Raw genomic sequence first — 23,162 nt, 5'->3', positions numbered from 1 at the left:
GCTCTGACAAGGATGTGGCCTACAGCCTCTCTCACACACACACACACACACACACACACACACATCTGTACAGAGAAATGTAGACATTAGGTGTGTGAGAGTTGATTCTCTTCCTCAGGTCTCACACGAACAGATGGAGTTCATTGATTATTCATAGCTGCCGATGGATGCGTCTGTCACATTAAGGGAGAGAAAAAGACTTGCGTGTGTGTGTGTGTTTAGACGCAGAGCAGTCCCTTGGTGAAGTGATGAGATTTTAGATGAAATACACCATCAATAAGAGAAGGACAGATGGGGAATACACCGCCACACAGTAAGAAGATTGAAAGATAAAATGTTATTCGGAAAGATCGCATTTGTAACAATTAAACTACCATTATGAAAGATTCAAATACTTTCACTCCCACATCAGTTTTTTAAATGCTAATTAGACTAATTTTAATAATTAGACTAAAGTGTATATAGGGTTGTACAATTAAGAATTTATTTCAATTATTATTTTATTATTTCTCGGGTTAAAAAACAGTAATATTGTTAAAGTGAAAATGGTAATACTGTAAAATATTATAATACATTTTAAAATAACTTTTCTATTTTAATACATCTTAAAATGGAATTTACTCTTGTGACACAAAGCTGAATTTTTGCATCATTGCTCTGTTAAACCATGTTAATATGCAGATTCGGTGCTGCAGAAACATTTCTTCATATTATTTTTTTATATTATTAACGTGAAGAACAGTAATTCTGCTAAATATTTTTATGGAAACCATTTTTATTGCAAAATTCTTTGTTAAATATGAATTAAAATGGAGTTTTGGTAGCACTTAACTATTAACTACAACTTTTTTTAACTTATTATATATTATATATATATATAATTTTAGGTATTGGGTAGGATATATATTAATATGTGCTAATAGGCAACTAATAGGTGTAAATAAAATAAAGTGTTACCGTTTTAATGTCATTCATATATATATATTGATATTATACTGTTATATAAAAACATTATTTTATTTTTAAGTAATTAATTTACTAATTTTTACTTACTCATGGCACAAACATCTAGATACATGTTGGAAAAGTTAAATTAATTTCACATGACATCATAAAATACTTCCTGGTGGAAAACTCTTTCTTAAAAGTAAATGTAAAGGTGTGTGTGTGTGTGTGTGTGTGTGTGTGTGTGTGTGTGTGTTTTTCGTGTCATCTCAGGCCGTGGCTTTTATCCAGATGTGTCATAAACATCAGCTCATTTGAGCAGCTCTCTCTCATCTGCTGTGTGATCGGAGCCAGAATCCCGCTCAACAGGTGCGTGAGGAGCAGAGACTCAATCTGGAGGCCGCTTGAATAATGAGGAGAGCAGGTGTTACTCAGGCAGCAGTCTGGCAAAAATCATAATGCCCAGATTAATCTGCCTGACATCACACTCTCAAATCTGGCGACCTGCAAATGTGTGAGGCTTGAATCCCAAATGACACAATTCTGCTTATGAGAAGTATGTACTCAGCTAAGTTATAAGTATGAAATAAGGCACAAAACAAAACAGGAATTTAATTGTTTATCCAGTCAGACTGATCTTGTTTTTCTCACCTGATGGAGTTTGGGTTTCTCGCCACCGTAGACTTGGTCTTTAAAAAAAAACATATACGTAGTAATAATATTATTATGATGGCAATGATACTGTTGAATGAGAACAAAACAAACCTTGAAGTGCATTTAACTGAATATGGCACTTTTGTAAGCCGCTGTATAGCTAAATCAAATTAAATTCAGATTAATTTTGCATCATTGACAGTGAACTGAATTGAATTATCACTGAACTGACTTGAGCTGAATAATGACACTGTTGTGTACTTTTCAGATATTTGTATCATATTTTTAAATAATGTAACATTTACTTGATTTTGTTAATTTCCTTTTTGCCGTGAAGCTGCTTTAAAACAATACAATATGTATTACATATGTGATCTGACGTATTTTCATAATTTACTTTATTTCATGATATACTTTTGCGTCTTTTGTCTATAAGCTTGTTGCGTTTTTTTGCATACTTAAAATAAAATGAGAAATTAATCAAGAAGAAACACGTATATTTAAGCACAGTATATTTAATTGATTTAAAAAAACAGGTATTACATTAGTAAATCCAAATGACTTAATTATAATTAATTAATTATATATATATATATATATATATATATATATATATATATATATATATATATATAAACAGCTATATTTTATTTTTTTTTTATATTATGCTTTATTATATAAACAGATATATTTTTTTATTATGTTTCCATGTTTTAATGTGTTATATTTTTAGTATTTTATTCGTTTTTTGTTTGATTTTGCAGTTGATTCTGCAGTATGATTTGAAAATTGTAAGAACCGAATTATCTGTTTTTTCTAATAGTCTTTCTACTTCAAAATTGCATGTATAATTCAATATATTACTTACTGTTTCTTTATCATTGACTAGCCATTTCTGTTGTACCATCTGGTGCAATTTTCCTTCCTGTTTTCATAGTATATGATCTGGAACATGCTAACGTTAGCCTCACATATTTCATAGGGTGGATAGTTTGAGGACTTTTCAAGAAGCAAGTTCTACTGTGAGGGTTTGAGGCTGATTTTTAGATCACACTTTGTGCCACACACGGCTTATTGACAACTGTTGAGTTTTTCACACAGAGCGCTCTTGTGTGTCAGCGGGCCATATAAAATGATTGACGCCAAGCTTTTAGCCCGTAGGCCACATGTGGAACATCCGTGGCATAACCGGCTGGCAGAGAGAGGAGAAGGTGAGAAAGAGAGTGATTGATGACGAGGTGGGAGATGACAGATGTGAGCAGAAGAGCTGAGCTGGAGAGAAGAGTCTCGGCCCTGTTTAGGATGTAGATTGATTCAGTCCAAATGACGGCGCATTGTTTCACACAGAGAGAGTCTGTTATTTCACTCTGTATTTTGTTCAATCTCTCCGTTTCTCCCAGACCGAGCGGCTCAGAATAGAAACAATCATTTATTCATCGATTGAAACATCAAATGAGAGAGAAAAGGGAAGGGGGAGAGGAGAGGAGGGGATGACAGGACAGACAGCTTGCAGCGGGAGAGAGAGAGAGAGAGAGAGAGAGAGAGAGAGCTTACGGAGGGCAGGAGAAACAGGAAGGATGAGAGAAGGGGAAGGGAGGAATTAGCAGATTGAAGATTTATCGTTGAGCTTTACAGAGAGAGACTGTAAAAACCCACATGAGAGAGATAAGAACACTATCTAAATGGAAACGGAAAGAGAAAAAGAGAATCAGAAGGAAGCGTTTGACTTTTCAGGGCCGTTTCCAGAGAGATAGAGGGATGATAGGTTCTCATTCTGAACGTCTAATGCTTTTTGCCTAAATCCCATCATATTTTCATCAGCACACGAGGGGTCACTGCCTCAGGTCTCTTATATTCATGTGCAGCTGTATCTGCTCACTGCATTGCTGCCCATTTCAGTTCCATTATTAACTTAGAAGGTGAAACGCTTCCTCTGAATTTTTTGGGATGAAACGGCCGGTTCCTTTTTTTAAATCAACGTAAAACTGCTTTTGCTACCCATTTAGCTGCAGGTATTTCCTAGTAGTGAAGCAAAGGCAGGATTTTCTCCACTAGAGTATCTAAAGAATATCTGGTATAATTGTATTAAAGGTCATTACAAAAATAAAAATATGTGCATAAGACCCTGGGGAATCTAAATGCTTCAATATAAAAGAGAGACCCATATTCAGCGCATCTTCCTATTAGACCTATTAGACCCGAACTGGAATTAATCTAGCAATGGTCATATTGACCTTCAGATGTACGAATACCAGCCTCTCAAAACATTTCATAGCCACTGAGGTTAAAGCAACTGGTCTATAGTCATTTGGGCTTGACATGCTGACTTTTTAGGGACATTCCATTCCATGCTCCTTCAGTAATATTAAAAATACAAAAGTCAAAATGATGTTTACTCCTGCAGTTTTACCCTTATAAAACTAGCTAAGCAAGTTTAGCATCATGCAATTCTTAGCTACCGTAGATGGCAGTAATGTGATTTGTGTAGACTACCACGACGTTTGGTTAAGAAAGTGTCTGCAAAGTATATAATTTAAAAATAATTGGAGCTCTCAACATGCAGGACAAAAACTAGCACTGTTTAGCAGTGTTTTAGTTGAGCTAGCCGTTGCTACATTATGCCCTTGTGGGCTTATAAGTACAGTAGGTTGTTGTAGTAACATTTTTTTTATCAGTACGTTTTAAAATTGCAATCAAACCGCGACATTGTTAAAACATTGTACTATATAATAGCAGCGGTAACGACTACAATATTTGTCAGACATGTGCTTTAAAATTTGAACTAGAAAGCCATATGCAAATAAAAAAAAAGAAAGAAAGCTATTTATTGCAAATAAATGCAACTTTTTAAAAATGTTTTGTGCCTGTTGGGCTTCGACTGTGGTTTGTGCTGTATAATAACAGTATTAAACATTAGAATATCTTTCAGACAGGGCTTAAAAATAGGAAACGGAAAGCAATAATCTTTGATCAGTCGTGTTATGTAACTGGACACCATAATTTTTTTAGCAGTTTAATGCAGAATCTGTTCATGAACTTTAATTCACCCTCTCCTCTGCATGTATAAAAACTAATGCAGCTTGTCTAACTAACATCAATTAACATCTAGCTCAAGGAAGTCTTGTTGGTTAAACTACAGCAAAAATGCAGTTTTTGTGTTACTTTCTTTCAACATCTGGGATGAAACCTTGACCTCACAATGACACACACTCAGAGATCAATACCAATGATGACATCAGGACATAAATCCTCTTTTTATTGATAAGAATCATTGTATTAAGCGAGTACAACACACATCCAGCTAAGCTAAAAAGAATGAAAGCTGGAATTAGCTTCAGCTAATTAGCTTCATAAGACAGTATGAGCCTTGATAAAATGAGTACATTATATATTAGACTGCTCAATGATGTTATAGTTTCATATTCATATTTTAGATGTCCCCAAAGTGACATTTTACATTCTGATATCAATCTTTTCGTGACAGAAATGTGGCTTTCTAACGCCAACAGACTAAAACAAAGACACCAAGCATCACCCAAGCAGACGGTACTACTGTAAATTACAAAAACATCAAACTGTAAATCTACAAAAATCAAGAATGGGCGTTAAGAAACAAGCCACTCAAAACAAAACCAGATAGAAACAAGCATCTTTTTTTTTTTTTTTTTAATTCCCAGGTTTCTTAGAGACTACAACCAAACCCCCTCCCTCCCTCCCTCCTCCCCCCCCACCCTCCCACCCTCCCACCATCCCACCATCCCGCCATCCCTGATCAGTCATGTATAGCGTCACACAGGTAAACATTCCTTTGAGCACACCTGCGCATGTAGAAACTGCTCATGCAAAACTAAAGAATCATTTTACAAGAATTCACCAGCACGGAGACTAAATCGGAGTAAGATTGTACCTGAACCATCTGCTAGTAAAACCGGCACATCTGTTACGCCGGAGTTGGCGTATCGTAGCAATCACGATGCAGATGCAGCTGACATCCATTTATAAGCACAACAACGTGTGTATCAGTAGCCTGAAGGGTGATAAACTCACCAGAGAAGGTTTAAAGTCAACATGAAATTATGCTTCTGTGTTATCAGGAAATTCAACAAGAAAGACAAGACCTGATTTGATCCTTTGGGAATTGACTGCACTGCTAAATATGCCCAGATTGATGGATATGTTCAAATAAGACTTCTTGATGATGTCCTCCAGGTGGAGTTATGGTAATTACGCATATTAGGACCGGAATGCGCGATTTCATGTTGACTTTAATAGCTCACTTTGGTCTGTTCTCAGGTGCTACATACGTGTAGGTCGTTATAAAATACCATGATATGGTCCGCGCACCACAAGAACTTAATCGCAGGCAAGTTCAAGTAAAATCTCACGAGAGTCCTTTGAACGAGCTTTCAACAGTCAACGCCTTCAGCCAATCACATTTTTTGTGATATCTAAAGAAATGAGCTTTGCAAAGCACACAAGTTGGACTTAGGATATTGCACAGACTGGTAAGCCGTCCGTGTTAGTTTGCCAAGTGAAGCACCATCGGTTTTCCTGCACACGCTCAGTTTATGAGGTTGAGTGTGGGCTACTAGTCCGTAATTAATCCCAACGTTCCCTACATTTCAGCGCGCAGAAAAGCATGGAGAAATGTCTTTTAAGTGCTACTGGAAAACATCTGATCAGACAGTGTCCTAGAAAGTAAAGTCATTTTGTAAAAAAAGAAAGGCGTGGCTTCATATATTTAATTTTTTTGGCATCTGTTCATTATTTTGTGTTCTATTTTCCATTCACACGTCTATTGTTCAGGTTTAGCTTTCATTCAGCATAGCATTTTTTTAATATAACAATCTGTTGAAGGACATTCCTAAAGATTGTCTTCACCCAAATCCTCGGCGTTACAGTTGCTCGAGCGGATGACGGAAAAGCGTGACGTTGTACATAACTTGATGTCCGTTATTCCAGGCATACAGCGCGATCCCGTGGGTTGTAGTCCAGCATGGAGATGCGCGAGTACTTGTTTTGCAGAGCGATATTGATGTACTCGTGACGTGGAGGAGTTGGTGTGGTAGGCGTAGTGGACTTTGGCCCCTGCTGAATAGCCGTTGGTCAAGTACAGTGTCCCGCAAATCATAAATGACTCCCCGGCGCTGCGTCTTGAGTGATTGGTCGTCCAGCTCTGGATTATATGCAGGGTCAGGGGGTGGAGCTTGCTGATGACGATGTTTCCCGCATTCGAACTGGTGGCGTAGACGGCCCAGAGCCCGCCCTCGTCCACCATGAGGTCGATGTCGGAGTGTCCGCCCCAGGAGTAGTGGTAGGTGTTACTGTTGCCCGCGTTGTCCAGACGCTGAGATTTACTTATGGTGGATGTCTTGAAGTCAAACTTGATGATCATGTTGCTCTGAAACTTGTTGAAATAGATGGAGCCGTTGTAGACCACCTGACCCGTCCCGGACCAAGGGTGCGGTAGGCGGTGAGACGTGAAGTTATCTGACGACATGAAGTCCGCCATAGATTTGTACTCCCGCACAAAACGGTTGTTATGATAGCCGTCCATGTACCAGACCTGAACAGAAGTGAGAGAGTAAGTAATTAATGTAAAATGACTTAACAATACAAGGAATTGAGTTAATGAGACACATTCCTGTAGCACGAGTGTGTTGAGCAGATGCGCATTAGTTTTCATCTGGAGGATGTCGGTTTTTAGCATTTGCTCAACTAGAGTATGTCTGCTGAAACATTCCCTGCCGGATGTTTGCGCAAACATGCAGCAGATGTTTGTCATAATGTTGAAATATGTTGAACGCAATCTTTTTAAGATGTTCATCAGGGTTGTGCACCATTTTTAAATCTGAGGTAGCAAACAGGAACTTCAATTGAAATTCATATTTATTTTGAATCTTGAATGTTGGCTTTACAAAGTCTTATTTGAAAATTTTGTTGCTGGATGGAAAAATGAATGGATAGACAGATGGATCGACGGTTGGGTAGTTAGTTGGATGGATAGAATGACGGTTGGTTAGATAGATGAATGGATAGACAGATAGATCAATGGTCGGTTAGATAGATCCATTCAGTGTATCTATCAAACCATCTATCCATCTAATGGATTGACAGACAGACATAAATAGATAGATATCTATCTATGTATCTATCTATCTATTGTGGACCTACCAGTCTGTCCGTCTATCTGTCCATCTATCTGTCTATCAGTCTATCTATCCGTCAATCCATCTATCTATGGATGGATTGGCTTGACATTCACTGAATTAAAAGTGCAGTACAGAAGGTTAAACTACAGACTCTTTTAACTATCAATGAAAGTAGGTCAAGTTGTTCTTTATTTTGTCTGTACTTGCATTATATTTTTTTGTTCTGGCATGAATTTGCCAGCACAGCAGGACGTGTTCAGCGAGGTCTTAATTAAATTCCAGACTGAAGGTGTCCATCCTTCCCTGGCTGTGGCAGAACGCAGGCGGCGAAAACTGACAGCCAGGAAGTCGCTGTGTGCCAGGCATTACGAACCCTATGGGGATAATTCCAGATCATTCCGGATAAAAGCGACTCTCCGTGGAGAATTCCCAGCAGGGCTGGGGCTTCTGTCTCTCGGTGAGCGAATGGAAAGGTGGGAGCAGTCATGCTTACGGAATATTCCAGAGCCTTGTGGCCCAGCGGGACGTCTGTGTGCTCTCTATAGGAGGCACGAGGCAGTAAACAACTACTGTATACATCAACATACAAACTCACTCATTCTGCATGTTTGAACATACTGCACAACCTTTATCTCTTTTGAAACCCACGGTTGTTCACTGTTAGGCTGCAGCAATAACATTTGATTAGATTTTGCGGCGTTTTAACAGCATCCTTTAAAATATAAACCGTTCCAAAGCAGCTTTACACAGAGCCGTGTGGTAATACTCTCAGTGAGGGAGTCCTGGGCAGAAGTGGCAACTATACAATCCCCAAAAGTAGAAGGAAGTGCCAAGAATCAGCTGAGGGAGCTCATCCTTTGGCCAACACCAAAACAACACCATAAAACATTTTCCCCCTCCAAACTGAAGTATTCTGAGCCAGGATCTGGACAGAAAACTTGGTTGTTGATGTGTAAATGTTGACTGAAGAAGTCTCTTATGCTTAAATTTACTTGATTAAAAAATACAGAAAAACAGCAATATTGTAAAATATATATCGTTATAAATATATAATTCAAAATAAGTGTTTTCTGTTTAAATATATTTCAAAATATAATTTATTCCCGTGGTGCTAGGCTGATTTTTCAGCATCATTACTCCAATCTTAAATGAGACATGATTCTTCAGAAAGCATTCAATTATTAACTTCATTGTGCGGCTTCATATTTTAACCTTATATTGTACTTTTTTCCATAATTTGTTGGTGCAGTGTTATTTTATAGCATTGGGATACCACTTTGTAATGTTTGATGTTGTTCAGTTTAATTTTAGTAGTAATTTATTTTCAAGTTTTTTTCAATATAGTTTTTAGTAATTGTTTTTTTTTGTTTCATTATTTTAGTGCAAAAAAATATTTTATTTGATGTTTATTTCATAAGTAACAACATATTACACACATAGTTTCAGTTTTATTTTAGTACAAATGAAAGATCAAAAGAATAACATTTATTTGAAATAGTCACCTTTGATCAAATTGTCCTTAATGGCTAAATATATGAATTTATTAGGCACCCCAATTTTATAATAAACAGTACAACAAAATTATATTCATTATGAGTTCTGAAATGTGATGTTTATATCCTAGTAAGTTGCTTTAGAGAGTCAATAAAACTCTTTTGCAAAACACTCTCTGATAATAATACACATGCAGAATAAATATGATCTTATCCAGTGCAATTTTATTCCTGGACACCTTTAGTTGATCTGTAAAGCTATGGTAGCATTGCTATTTTAATTTCTGCGTGCATCATCTTCAGGCCACAAAATACCTTTTTGGTGAGAAGTTAGAAATCAAATAGAAATATGATCAGAATATACAACGCAGCATTAATATTTGGCCATATTCTGGTCGCACACATGGTGTTTGTTCGGCTTTAACCTAATGCTCACGCAGAGCTTGAATGCCGCTCCATCTACGCTCGGTATCTCTGACAGCAACATGCTGCTCAGCCAAAGCTTTTTATCTTTGAAGAGCCAAAAACCGCTCTGAGATATTGCTTATTGTTCACTCCCACACGCACACACGGCTCTCTCTCTCTCTCCACGCTCTGTCTGTCTCACACATACAGCCTACGGTCTCATCAATCTTTGAGAACAAGAGCCTCCAACCCAAAGTGTGAGAAAAACAGAATGAGAGGGAGGGGGGAAGCTGTGGGTGTGAATGAAGGTTATATGTTCAGCAGCCTGATTTATAATTGCTCTGCTGCGTTTATGGGGTTTGGAGGGACTAGTTGCGCAAGGCATCACTTTAATGGCTTTTCGGGTTCGTAATTGTGTATTTTGAGGTCAGTGTGCGTTGTTTCTAAATCACAGGTCTAGTTTGAGTATCATCTAATATTTTTTGCTTTTGTATTCGTTTTTTTTTTTCTCCAGTCTGCTGTACATTACAAAAAAAATTTCAAATTGTAAATAAAACAAGTACATTGCATATGAAAATGCAATTTTTGTTGATCTACTTCAGGATGTTATGTTTAGTTGAATGAAACACAAAGTCTTGATTTTTTCAATGATTTCTTTGCAAAAAACTATATTACTGTATTAATTATATATGTGTGTAATATATATATATATATATATATATATATATATATATATATAGAGAGAGAGAGAGAGAGAGAGAGAGAGAGAGAGATTTGGGTAGTTGACCTGGGTAGATTTTTAGATTTTGGCGTGACAGGAAAATGTAAAATAAATAAATAAATAAAATCTCCAACGTTGAAGATAAACCCCAAGCACAATAGCTATAAGGATAACTTATTGCGTCCAGCTGAAAAAAAAAAAAAAAAAATTGTGTTTCCAATGATATCGTTTCTCCGTGCCTTTATTGTTATAGTTGTGGCTGCTGTTTTTTAATATATTTTTATGAGATTTTTAGAACTATATTTTTATCATTATCATGCTTAAGAATGAATGATACTTAACTCTAAGAATGACTCTCATTTTTTTTTTTACATTTTTAAAATGTAACACATTTTAGAACACATTTACATTTAGATTATGACATTTAGATTTTTTTAGCTGTCCATAATTGATATTTAATTGTACATAGTAATTTCCATATGTTTATGTTTGCGCTATTTTTGCTCATTTAATTTAGTTTTAAAAAAACAAACAACAACAACTCTAATAATTGTTAAATTCTTCAGCAAATCTAGTATCACTTCAAATAGTATTGTTTTGATGCCTAAATTCAATTTGATTGGGATATAAAACAGCAGACAATACTGTAATTATTCAGCTCGATTCACATTAAGTTTTGTTCTCATCAGAGAAAACTGGAAAGCTGCTCGCTGAGAAACTTCTCACAAACGCAGCAGTTAAAGCATATGCAGCTCTGGGATGCCAACTGCTAATTGCCAATTTGTCATTTAGCCACAATTTAATGCAAAGCTGCGTGCAGGACATTTATTACAGGAACAGTCGCTTGCAACCTGAGGTTAAGAGCCTGGCCACGGATGCAGGGCTCATAGATCAACCGTGCGAGTCCGATACTATAACGTTTGGTAACCGGCCCAGATCTTTAACCACAACGGCATACGATCCGACAGACAGATGGATATATATAAATGTTATAGCACACTCCTGCTCTGCCACACAACATCACCACAAACTCTCTCTTCACGCTCTCACAAATGTCTGGGAAGCGATCAGGCTTAGAATGGGCTTATACACACTCGTTTCCAGCTGCCCTCATTCATCCTCCACAGTCGGCTGTTTCTTAACCTCCACCCGTTATCACAGGCCCCCTCGGCGGCCTCCATTACGAGCCCGCCGGAGCACTTCACATCTGGACGAGCGGAAAATTATTTGGCCTCGCTTAGTTTCCCCTCGTGCCGCTTGTGAGTGCGAGTGACCTGAGTTCAACTCCGTGGATGTCCAAACGAATGTGCTTTATCATTTCAAAGTACACTCACGAACGAATCATTGCGAACTGGTTCCAGCGTAAAATGTTGTTTGAATGATAAGTAATGTAAAAATGAACTTGCAACCAAATTATCTCATGAATGGTTTTTCATTATTTCGTTCCAACTGATTCACAAACTGTTCATAAACGTTGAATAATAAACAGCATAAAAGTGAACTCGCAAACGAGTACTTTTTTTTCCCCCATTCCAACTGATTCAAAAATCTCTATAAATACTGTTGGAATGACAAACAATATAAAAGTAAACTCTCAAATGAATGGTTATTACAAACTTATTTGTGTGTTCATAAATGTTTTCCTAATGATAAACGGTGCCAAAATAAACTCGCTCGTTATGAACCGATTCGGTTTTCATTCGAAGTGATTCAAAACTCTTGGTAAATGTTTTCTTGAATGATAATCTGTGTAAAGTAAACTCGCAAACAGATGTTTATCGTGAACTGGTTCTTGTTTCAGTGAACTCACATGTTTGTAAAACTTGCTTGAATGATAATGTAAACACATGGGTATCAATGAATCATTTTTTCGATTCTTCAGTACTCTTTGCAAATGTCGTTGGAATGATAAAAAGTGTAAAGCTGAAAAGAATTAGAATAAGCTTAAAAGAAGAATAAAATGCAGGGCTCTGAATCCTATGAGCGTTTATGAGTGGAGACGAGTGCAAATGAGTAGAAACAAATAATCTAAATGAATTCATCCGCCACACAGCGTCTGTGAGATTTTAGCAGATCCTGATGATGGACTGTTTTTTTAGATGATGTTTTTTCTCGCCTGAGAACTTCACAGTGCGTTTCAACTTTTCTCTGTGCATGAATATAGGACGTGGTTTTCCTCAAGCATGTGTATTTGCATTTGTGCATGATGGCTCAGCCTTGAGGTTTGTTTTTCTTATGGTTATAAAGCAACATGGTTATAAAGCGGCTGCCGGCAGCTATGTGCTTGTGGGTTTTTACTGCCGGCATAAAATAACCAGCTATCCTCCACTAACTGCATGTTAATGAATCCTGTATGTCCTACAGAATGAATTTACTGTTATATAAGTACTAAAAAAAAAAAAAAAGCAAAAAAACGTGTCAAATGTGACAGTCATGTTATTTATTAATATTCCACGTTTTAATAAATGCTGTTCTTTTGAGGTTTATATTCATCAAAGAATCTTAGAAATGGTTTCCGCAAAAATATCAAGCGGCATGACTGTTATAAACACTGACAAGCATAAGAAATGTTTCTTGAGCAGCAAATTAGAATAATTAGAAGATCATGTGACACTAAAGAATGGAATAATGAAAATTCAGCTTTGCATCACACAAATAAATAACGTTTTTAATGTATGGAAATAGAAAATTGGTTATTGTAAATTGCAATAATATTTCACAATATTACTGACTTTTCTGTATTTTTGGTCAGATAAATTCAGTTCATGAGCAAAACAGACTTCATTTCAATGCTTGAATGGTACTGTACATCCGATTGCATTTACGTGATTTGAAATACGTTTTGCATTTACACTCACCCCTAGTGTCTCCTTCAGGAGCGAGGGGTCCGTCATCCAGGATCCGAATCGAGACCCGGATGTTTTAATAGTGATCGCATCACTAATGCCGGTCAGCTTACCACACGCTGCGGGGATGCACAAAACACATATTCAATTACACACACGCGTATATAACGGCAGTCACACACACACACACACACACTTTCTTATGACAAGCCTGTTGTCACGCACACAAGTTTAATGAGTTTAGAGATTTAATGCTGTAATGTTATGATGAGTCTGATTCAGTCATAATTACTGTGGCAATCTTATATCTTGGTGTGAAGGTTATGATTAAATGACTTTAATAGAGTCACGCTGAGCTTCATCATGAGTTTTCTTGACGAAGAGAAAGAAAAAAGTGCCATCACTGATAACAGAGAAAAACATATGAGTGTTTTTCATGTGTGTGACAGCTAGAAAGAATATAATATAGAGATAAATTGTAAGATAAATATCAAAAATGATGATTTTTGACTTCCTTTGGTGATAGTGAGTAATAACCGTGGTGTGTGTGTGTGTGTGTGTGTGTGTGTGTGTGTGTGTGTGTATTCTCCTGCTTATTCAACACACACACACACACGATTGAGATTAACACACAGAGCTGTAATCAGTTGTCTGGGGGGAGAAACAGGACTAAATTATTACGCTACTATCTTTAGACTAAAGCCCTGATTCTCTCACACTGCAGAAAAACACACAACCCTCTCACACAATGTAATATATAAAATCACTGATACATTACTGTCAATACGCACTGTAAAAAGTAGTAAATACAGATTATCAGAATGTTTTACGAGAGAATAGGATTTCAGTTTTCTTCTGTTTTCTTCAGTTTCATGTTTAATTACTCTTACTTGCCCTTTCTTTTTCATTATTTGTTAAATTTACCAGCGATTTTCTGAGTGAAAAATGTTTGCACAGCATACGGGGGAAAAAACATTCATTTCACGTGAGAGCGCATGTAAGAACATATTAAAATCATGTGTTCTTCAATCTCGTGTGATTTGAGGATTTACGGTCAAACGAGTGAAATACATTTTTAAGGTTCTGTCGAAATGGGAAAGCTTAGAACAGTAATAGTAATGCATGTTTTCTCGACAAAGCACAAACTCGTTCATGTCACGCTTGGGATGAAATGCGCATGGGTATATGTGAAATTCATATGGTTTTCCTGTAAATGTTTCATATTCATCAGAAGGTGAAGCTCAAGTGTGAGAGAAAGGAGATCAATCAGTTGTTTTAAAGCCGTATTGATCGTACAGTGAAACTGGCCCAGATTTCTCTTCCAGAAACTCTGTGTGAAGGAGAAAGAAAGATGATACACACCGGAGAAAAGATGCTGGTGTGTGTGTGTGTGTGTGTGTGTGTGTGTGTGCTTGGATGCTGGGAAATGGAGGCTGTGATGGAGAATGCATAATTTTACTCTTTTATAGCTCAAGAGACTTGAACTGAGTTCTCAGTAATGCTTCATTTAAGTATCATCTACATTAGATGTTTCTGCTAAAATAAAAACAGAGCCAAATGGAATAGTTGACATACAGTAAGAGCACAGAGCTGTAAAATTAATGCGGAGAGCGGCTCAGAACATTTGATCTTGGTAGAAATGGGTGAAAAATATTGAATTCTCTTGACTTTTGATTACAGAGTTTTGGTCAAATCACACAGTTTGAGATCTTGAGATCTCCTCTGAAGAACCCAGAAGAGACACAGGAGAATACTGGGCTCTTCTCAAACATCTGAGAGGCAGGAGACGTAAGCAAAGTCTCCGTTTCATCAAGAAGAAACAGTCAATTTGAAGAGATCTCGTTTAAAATTTTTCTTCATCATCGGGAAACAGCTGACAATGCGTTTGAGAAATCAGATTGAGTCAGAGAGAGGTGAGTTTAGATTCTGAGGTTGACTTCATTTCTCTTATTATCAATGCCTTAATTTACAACACTCTTTTTAAATCATTAAAATTAAAGTTCCAAAAAAAGTGATACCATAGAAGAACCAGTTGCCAATCAAGTGAACAGTTACATTTTTTAATGTAAAGATGTGTTTCCACTATAAAGAAAATGAAGTAGAAAGCTTTCACTGATGTTAAAGGTTTTTATGAAAACATGGGTGCTAATAGAGTTTTTTTATTTTATTTTGATGTGCTTTTGAAGAGAACCCAGGAGCCAAAACACTGATTGTAAGAACCTATAATGTGACAATATATTTAATTTCCAAAGAACCAAACAGGAAATTTGGAACTGGCCAAAACAGTTATTAATCAGAAGGTTCTTTGAACCTAAGATGCTGGATAAAAATAGGTAACGACAAAAAAAAGGTAACAACAAGACTCATACAATGGAGGTTAACTGGCAATTTTCTGGAGTATTTAAAATAATTAGCTAATTGTTTATAGCTGCAAAGGTGTTTAAATGAGCATTTTACAGTTTTTACCTTTTTCTACACTTTGTAAATTTTAATATGTTAATTTATATAATTTTATGTGTTTTTATTTTATTTTACTAAGCAAAAGAAGGAACAAGTAGATTCTTTTTTGTTTGTGATTAACATTATTCCACACATTGAGCTTATTTTACACTGTACCTGGAATTCAAACGATACTGAGTCAGTATTGTGTCTTGGACAAACTTTGTTGTTGAGAAAAGCACGTATTTGTGGCGTCTTACCGAGCTTCTGCATGCACGCGCGTAGCCGCTCCTCGAGACTAACCACGCGGGAGTGCAGGTCGTCGTAGTCGTAGGCTCCCATCTCCTGCTGGAGGAGGCTGAGGCTGGACGTCAAGTTCTGCACCTCCTCCTTAAACTGCTGAACCAGCCTGGCGTCCGCTTTGTACTCCTCCAATACGGGAATCAGCGGACGCAGCTCCGCCATTTTTGCCTTTATGGCCTGTAAGTATGTAACGTGAAAACGTTGAAAAGTTGCCTACTGTATCTTCTGAAACCTGTCTGAACCTGGCTATGCTAATTTGTACAGTCTAGGTGTTGAATACTGTTGAGTATAGTGTGGTTTTTTTCATCTGGACACGTTTTAAGAAAAGCATATCTGCCTGAAGGTATGAGGACAAAAAAAAACACACCGTTGGGCTTCGATTTGAAAACCACGATGAGTTGAGTAGACCACACCACGTTTATAATAATAACGGCACAATTAAACGACTTCGTTGGAATCACTTGCATGTTTTCCAGTTGATGGACGAAAAAAACATTGACAGCCAATCAGAATTCACCTGACTTTTTTAAAAGCGCGAGCCCGCAACAAAACCTAAACACGCTAACAATAAACCGGAAGTTATCGCGCTAATCGTTACAGTCTTTATGACTATTGTTCACGGCGTGGACGAGCATTTATTCGTCGTTTTGCTTCCATACAGTCTGTGAAAGTTTTTCTAGCGGCTGGAACAAGGGTGCAGAGATCTGTCCCTGAGCATCAGCGAGGTCAAGTATCGATGTCGGATGATCGAAAAAGATCGCAAAGGTCTTCTATGTCCAGGTTTTGCTGGATAAATCGTTTTTGTGAACTTTGCTCTGCACAAAAGTTCAGTTCTACTTTAAAAGCCGGTTTAGCCTTGTGAAAAAGAAGTGTGCTTTTTGGATAAAATGTGATTAATTGTATTGAATGTGCACTTAAAAGTGCATCTTAAAAGTGTGTGTGTGTATATATATATATATATATATATATATATATATATATATATATATATATATATATATATATATACTTTATTGCAGATAATGCTTACAGATGTTTTAATACACTTAAGTAAAAAAATATACTTAAGTATATTTAAGTCATTTTTTGTCATACTTTGAAGAAATGAACTTATTTCAGTGTGTTGACTAACATACTAAAGCGCATGTAAAATACTTTTAAAAAAATTTTTAACTATAGTGTCTCATGCAATGTTATGTTTAGAGATCATATTGTTTTGTATATGTACTAAAATAATCACAGTTTCAGCCAGTAAAAGATGATTTTACCATAAATGTCTGCACATTCAACTGTACAAGTTAACCATATTTCAAATCGCACGTAACAGCTTAAGTCCTAAATCAGTCTAATTGCATTTAATATAAACTAATATGGTTTCATTTAATTATAAATAACATGCAAATACTGCAAGTGTCCGAAAAATTACATTCAATCCGCACATAAGTATATTCTCAAGTAAATTATAAAGTGTACTTATTTTTCACAAGGTAAAGGTGTTGTCTTGATTTTAGCTTTAAATGATTTTGTAGAGAAGAAAATCATTTAACGTGTCCACATACTTTTGTCTATATAGTTTATGTTCTGATGCTTAAAAAAACAACCACTTTTGTTACAAATGATGCTAATATCAAGAACTTCAAATGTAATACAAACTTAAATTTGCATATTGCATCTCAAGAACCCTGAGAAATGTTTTTTAACAAGAGGATTCTTTGCTGAGGTGCTTCGATAAACCGATAAAAACGTTTATTTTTAGCAGCTCATGTTTGTGTGTGCGGTGTGCTTGTAGAGCCAGTGAGAGACCAGAGGCCAAGATGCAGTAAGACTACTCATATCCGTATGAAAATGATAGATCTACAAACATTTATCGGCGAAATCAAGCGCTCTGAACACGGTAAACAATTGGGAAAAGACTTTATTAGTTGTCGTTTAGAATGCAACAGCAGAAAGGGACACATGCTGAAATTACAACTCACATACAACAATGTGATGTTAAGATTAAATTCTTTACTTCAAAAACGCATATTACTTCAAAAACCAAAGACTCATAGTGACAAATAATAAGAGTAATAATAATAAAAAACTTAAGCAATACTAGCAAAGATGAGAATAATAATGGTAGTAATAGTAATAATAATAATAGCAATATAGCAATGAAACTAAATAAAACGTAACAGTTCTTTAGAGTAGCATGCAGGAGGAGATCTGATTGGTGGTTGGATAAGGGAGGGGAAAGGTGTTTCTTACAGCTAATGTCGAATAGAATATGAGAATCGTGACATAAACAGCGTGACTGACGCCCACTTCAGCCAATCGTGGGTTAGACCTGCCTCTTCTGGCCTCTGGCTCTCCTATCATGTCTTTATAGTTAGCCCTGCAAGCAAGAAACAACACACTCAGCACAGGGAGCTAACTCACTAACCTAGCTAACACATCCACGTGCTCTCACAGTCACACACACACACACACACACACCTCATGCGCCCGCACACTCACGCTCGTGTTACAAAGTGCAAACAGAATTACAGTCCATGCATGTGTCAGGTCAGCGTGTGTCACGGGATGCTTTGATTGGTACATTATAGAAAAAACAAATGTGCAGATCCTTTATTTATTATTCATATTTTTCTATTTTAGGTTTTTATTCAAACACTGCGTTCGGCCATGTTCACTAATTGTTTCGAATCGAATCGGACAGGTCTGCACATTTTACAAAAATCGCACAAGCATTTCTGTAGGTGTGCATGCAGTCTGCGGTGTTTGCGCACGTATGCGTGGAACAGTGTGTGCATTCCTGTGAAATATGTGCACTGCTCGCATTTAATCGTGTGTTTACCTTGTATTGCTTGGCGATGTTTTGTTTGTGGTTCTCTTCCACCTGTCTGAATTTGGTCTCCAGGCCACGGAGCTGATCTTCCATCTTCACAACGTACTGCAGGTCCCTCTGGGTCCGCTGGTCCAATACTTGGATTGACTGCGTCATATTTTGCACCTAAAAACACACACACACAAGTACCAGAGATAAAGTGCTTTTGTAAGTAAACACATTTCATATTATTTTCTTCATCTAAGGCCATATATATATATATATATATATATATATATATATATATATATATATATATATATATATATATATATATTATATATATATTTATTTTTTAAACTAGCTCAACATTCTGTGCTGTATGTGTGTGTGTATATATATATATATATATATATATATATATATATATATATATATAGTTTAGGACTTTGTGGCAGATTATCGGATTATTATTTATTATTTTAATTATTTGTCTTAATTATATACTTTGAAAATAAATATTAAAATAATGGTAAAATCGCAAAAAAACTATTTCATTTTGTATCCTCTTTTGACCAAAATTGAATGTTTTTTTCAAGTTTAAATATGTAATTTTCTTCATTTTATGAAATGATTACTTTTATCATTATTTTAAAGACGTACACGGCTATGAATATTACTACATATTTTAAAATATATAAGGTTTTTGATATGTAACTGATTAATCTCTTAAACTTTTTCGTACTTCCACTAAGCCTAAAAAGATCTGATTTTGAGCGTCTAAATTATATACCGACTCTAAGCATCAGTATATAAAGAATCTAGCAACCTTCGGTGAACTAACAAACTAGTTCTGCAGCTCCTCCACGTCTGCTAATGATCTGATGTGTCCAAGGAGTTGCATCATTGTCTTTCTGTTTGCCTTTGCACCAGCCCTGTTCCAGAGGAACTCATTAACTCTGAGTGTTTGTATGCGAATAATATTGTTGCTAGGCTCATGCCTCTAGGTCACTTTGATCTCTGGTGGAAAGCTCTGGTTGTCATAGATTCTGTGTCTGTGGCAACTTCACGCAGGTATTGTAACGTGATGCCCAAGGGCAAACCGAGAAGTCATTATGGGTCGGTAGGTCACCTTCTCCAGTAGCTGGCGGAGTTGTTTGGTGCGGGCGTCTCTCGAGCATGGTCTGCTGAGGTGCGACGACTGTACACACACACCTGCCCTCGCTGTCCTGAGCCGAGAGCTGTACACCTGCCAGGACTCCTCTGGGTTAGCGGGTAAAACCTGACGACAAGAAATATTACAACATCTAAAGTTCATCGTTTCATTTATAATCCCAGATTTAACGGCATCGCAAACACGAGATTACGACAAATCCCATCCGCCTGTGCCACGTCAGACCACGCCCACCCCACCCCGCCCACCAATCGCAGCGCGGCGGCTCTCCATCAGCCTCATTCACGCGCGCGGTTCTGTAGTCTATTTGACTGACGGCTGTTAGAGAGAGGTGATCTATCCTGCTCAGATGCGTCGTTCTTGAACCGCTGAAGGGTTACAGATCCAATCAGACTGTCTGGAGCTGGTGAGAGCGAGGGACAGATGGAGGATTGCTGATGCGGGTCTGGAGAATCCCAGATCTCCACAATCTCCACGCCAGTGGAATATTACAACACTACAGATTCGATCTGCTTTGCGGTCTTTACATGCTATATGTTACATTTTTAATCTAGCCCGTGGTAAACCCCACAGATTGTTGTTAATATTGAAAGCGATATTAATATTAAAATGGTCCATGAAACTGAAAAAAGTGCCTTACATCTACAGTATATTTCGTGCATATATTCCATTGTTTAGCATAAGAATGCGCTCAAAAAACGTTCCTGCGTCCAAAAGAACGCTAGGGACTCGAGACGTTCATTTTATGACTTTATGTGAAAGACCTCTTTTGCTTTTTTCTAATAAGATCACGATACAAATGTCTATTGACCTATTGCAGCAGTTTTAGTTTATTCAAATAAAAAAGTTGTATTAGAGCTAATTAGAACTGTTTTTTCAAACTGTAATATTAATGAGCTGAGCGTTCGAAATTCCATGACATCACAATCAGCAGGTCCGTGAACGCCACTTTTTGAACCCGAGAAAGCGCAAGGAGGCGCGCACACGCGTTCCTGCATCGGAACATTTTTAAACAATGAATGGAACGGAATGCAAAAGAACGATCATTTGTAGACAAAAGCGCTTTAAATGTAGAAAACGGGAGGTGCGACGAGTGAAAATTTTTTACATGTCAAAGGCTTAATATTTGAACTTTTTGTTTGAATTTTCGGGGGAAATAACCCGAGACTTACTCCTATACTCCGGTCGGGATAGCCGCCCTGCGCCGCGGTCAGTTTGGTGGTGTTGAGCCCCACCAGTGATGGAAGTGTCTGGGACATCCAGTTGGTGATCATTGCCATGGTGCTGAGCACCACACCGATCTTCAGCAAAGGCACCGACATCTCTGCGCACTGACCCAAACTCTCATTCTACGCAAGCCACCGGGGAACCGTAACGGCGAGCATCGCTGCCCGTGAGCGCCTCGTGCATCACCATCATCCGCATCGTCTCCTCTGACGGTCCCGGTTCGGACGGTCTCGCGGTGCTCATCTTGATGTATGCCAGTGCTTGAATGGAGTCCGGTGTTGTTGAAGTGTTCAAAACTGAGCGGTTGTGACCCTCGTCTTCGCGCGCTGCTCCCGTCTGGTGTCTTTCCCGTTATCCGTGCCTCTTTTGTGTGCGTTCACGCCCTTATTGGTCCGCCTTCCCACGCAAGTGAATTACTCAGGATGGATTACAACCGCACACCCCGACCGCTCTCCGTGGATGAGAAAGGAGGCGGCGCCACGCGTTCCTATATAAGGGAACGCGTGAACGCGTCAAGAGCCCCTCTGCTCACGAGACGCGCCACCGGGGATTTGCACTTGGCACCGGATCGCGTTAATGGCCCGATGCTGTCAGAGCCACGCGCCCGGGACGGTTGTAAACCGAGCATCCCAATGTCAAGCCCCAGTCCGGGTCAATGCGAGTGAATAACGATCACATTTCTCTCGCGGGCCCTTGCTTGCCGTCGCTCTATTGTAATGATTATGAAAAGTCACACTGTGCAAATGATAAAAAACACATCGAGGGGAGTCAAATTTTCGTGGCAATTTTTTCCGCGCAACCAAAGTTTTCTCTATGGCGCCAAACAGTCTTTTTTTTTTTTTGTAATTAAAATCGGAATATGTGAAGCTATGTATAAAGTTGAAATGCCAGTTTTATAGTTTTTCTGTTTTATTCTGAATGGGGAAAAGAAAAACGCAAGCGGCGTATTGTTGCCATGGATACCGCTTCAGCTGTTTGCTGACTTTTAATGTCACTTTATGTCACTGAAACGTTGTTTACCCCTAAATACACATAGCTAAATGGTTGTTTTAATAAGTCACTTTTTTTCCAACGCTTCTTTTCCCTGATTAGCACCATTAAAGGATGCACAAGATTTATATTACTCGTATAAGCGCCTGTGAAATAAATGGAAACATAAGTGGCATATTTGCTTGGAATCTTTTATTGCAACCTTAAACAACTGTAAATATCTGACATGCACATGTGTCGATTGATTTTATATATGAGGGTCCTGGAAAGAACCCGCCCTATATGCATCCTACACGTTCAGTGCCGTGAGTGCATTAATTCAGTTAGCATTAGAATGACTCGAGCGCCCCCGTGTTGTGATCAGCGGTACTGCGCTGCAAGTACACCCGACCGCTATCTGGCACTATGACAGAATGAGCAGTGCAATCTCATGCATCACTTGTTTAACACCTAATTCACAGACCTAGACATGTCGGAGAGTAGTCGTGACACAGTAAGAGGTGCAAAACACGTCATAGTTAGATTGGTTGCATTAATCGTGATAACAAAAATAACCGCATTATATAAATATAGTGGGGGAAACCGGGACTGTGTGTCACGCTTATTCTCTGTGAATGTTTGTCAGGGTAGTTTTTTTTAAAGACAATTTTTGTGTAAGTTCAGGCTGCATAATAGTTTTGAATAATTTTTTTTTTTTGGGCAATGACACTATAATTTTGTAGGCCTATATTTTACTTTGCCCCTGCACTTGGGCATTTTGTCACACCAATTGGGGTAAGTTGTCACAATGGGAAACATTATTTTATTTCATTTTTTTTTTACAGTAGTTTGAAATATGAAATACGTTTTGCTAAATAACACAAAAATACAGAATGTGTGTGACAACATTCCCCAAAATGTAGAAAGCTGAACCCTGTAAGCGAACCAGATTATGTGTCCAAAATAAAAAGCTATTTTTGAAGGGAAAAAAAAACATGAATATGTCAAAGGCACTGCACTTTACGTAG

At 37.6% G+C, this 23,162-nt stretch overlaps 1 pseudogene; it reads right to left on the bottom strand.

The window, feature by feature from the left end:
• Window positions 1–6,494: 6,494 nt before the first annotated feature.
• On the bottom strand, window positions 6,495–21,561 carry LOC122341127 (annotated as a pseudogene).
• Window positions 21,562–23,162: the final 1,601 nt, after the last annotated feature.

This window comes from Puntigrus tetrazona, unplaced genomic scaffold (assembly GCF_018831695.1).
Source record: "Puntigrus tetrazona isolate hp1 unplaced genomic scaffold, ASM1883169v1 S000001114, whole genome shotgun sequence".
Taxonomy (NCBI): Eukaryota; Metazoa; Chordata; class Actinopteri; order Cypriniformes; family Cyprinidae; genus Puntigrus; species Puntigrus tetrazona.
The sequence above is the reverse complement of the archived record's forward strand: the minus strand, read 5'-3'. Positions and strand labels throughout refer to the sequence as shown.